Consider the following 2,395-nt stretch of genomic DNA (forward strand, 5'->3'; position numbering starts at 1 on the left):
TAAAATTTTTGATAAAAATATCAAAATATCCTTCAGTGGAAAGTTACGTGCAATTTGATCCTGCGATCTCCCTGCACCCCGAATATGACTCTGGATATGGGAATGATGTCAAATCCAATATCATACTCATATTTCTCTCAATCTTATATGATGATTCAATTAATAAATATTAAAATTCTTTTCTAATTTTTTATTCTGCTTTGATCAAAGGCTTCCTGAATCATCAATCGATCAGAAAAGTAGGATGCGATTTCCTCTTACCAGGAGTGATCGATTCCATGTTGACCTACTCACAACCTCCATACAATTCTACATATCTAGAACACCCCATACATGACTAAGTCATGAATGAGTATGAACCAAAAAAATATGGATTCATGTATACAAGTTCTATGGTAGTCTCAGGTCAAAGGATTACATGCACAACTCCCACTATAAGAAAATATCTCTTGACAGGTAAGTAAATTCCATAAGATGTTTCTTAAGTTGGATCAATTCAGTGAACTCATTCTCTAATGAGCACCCACTTCTTTGTATTAGTGTCTCACACAAGTGGCATATGAGATCTGCCATCCTCTCCATCGAGCATACATAGAAAGTGCTAATCTATCTGGAACATTGATCCCTACTCAATGCTCCTATGACTAAGAATATTTTAAATCAGGATTTTTAAGATTTTAGATCTCATAGGTATGATCTCATCATATCCTAAACTCATTTTTTGATTTAATGGAGTTCATCATAATTATTACTAAGTAAGATGCAGCATATGATGAAAATATCTTTTATTATTTAAAAAATCAATACATAAGTCTGAAAGATTACAAGGAAAACCCATCAAAATACAAATTTCGATTGGCTTGTAGGGCATATTCCTTTCACGTCTTCCTTAATGGTTATCTTGAGGAAGAGATTTACATGTCTCAGCTAGAAAGATTTATCTCAAAGGGAGAGCAAATTAGGTATGTAGGCTTAAGAAATCCATTTATAGATTAAAGCAGGCCTCAAGAAGTTAGAACATCCGTTTTGATGTTATAATCAAAGAGTTTGGCTTTATCAAAAATGTGGATGAACTTTATGTATATAAAAAGATCAGTGGGAGTGCCATTGTATTCTTAATTTATATGTGGATGACATACTTTTATTGAGAATGATATCCCAATATTATAATCAGTCAAGGCATGGCTATCAAGTAAGTTTTTCATGAAAGATTTGGGTGAAGCATCCTATATACTAGGTATAAAGATCTATAAGAATAGATCTAAGAGGATGTTAGACTTGTCTCAATCCAGGTACAAAGACTTAGTGCTAAAAAAGTTTAGCATGGATGGAAGTAAAAGAGGTTACTTACCCATGAGTCAAGGCATACATCTCACTAAAAGGATGTCTCCTAAATATCGAAAGAGAGAAATAGAATGAGTTCTATTCCCTATGCTTTCGGTGGTAAGATCGATCATATATGCTATGCTATGTACCAGACCTGATGTTGCCTATGCCTTAGGCATAGTTAGTAGATTTCAGGCTGATCCAAGAGAGGATCATTCAAAAGTAGTGAAAAATATTTTTAAGTACTTGAGAAGGACTAAAGATACTTTTTTGGTATATGGAGGATCTGATCTAAAACTAGAAGGTTATTCTGACTCTAGTTTCTAATCAGACCTTGATAATAGTAAATTCACTTTAGGATATATCTTTACTCTTAATGATGGAGCTATTAGTTGGAAAAGTTCTAAGTAGCAGACTGTAGCTGACTCAACCACTGAGGCAGAGTACATAGCTGCAAGTAAAGCTACAAAGGAAGCTATCTGGATAAAAAAGTTCATCACAGAATTGAGTGTTGTTCCTGAGATTGAGAATCCAATACCACTTTACTGTGATATATACTTGAGTAGTTGCTCAAGCAAAGGAATCAAGGTCTCATCATAAATCCAAGCATATTCTAAGACACTTTCATCTCGTTCGTGAAATAATCAAAAGACAAGATGTTGTCATTGAATGAGTAAAAGCAAAGAACAACATAGCAGACCTCTTCACTAAGGCTCTACCACATGTAGTTCGATCGCCCTTCGATTGTATGGGGATAAATATAAGGGCAATTTGCTTTAGTACAAGTGGGAGATTGAATAATGTCCTACGACGCAATCGAAATTTATATTTTGATGGGTTTTCTATATAATCTTCCAGACTCATATATTGGCTTTTCATAAGTAAAAGATATTTTTCATCATATACGCATCTTACTTTTGTAATGATTATGATGAACCTATAAATCAGGACAATGGGTTTAGAGTTATGATGAGATCATACCTATGAGATCTAAAATCTTAAAAATCCTGATTTAGAATATTCCTAGTTATAGGAGCATTGAGTAGAGGATCAATATTTCGGATGACTA

Source organism: Elaeis guineensis, chromosome 1 (genome assembly GCF_000442705.2).
Source record: "Elaeis guineensis isolate ETL-2024a chromosome 1, EG11, whole genome shotgun sequence".
NCBI lineage: Eukaryota > Viridiplantae > Streptophyta > Magnoliopsida > Arecales > Arecaceae > Elaeis > Elaeis guineensis.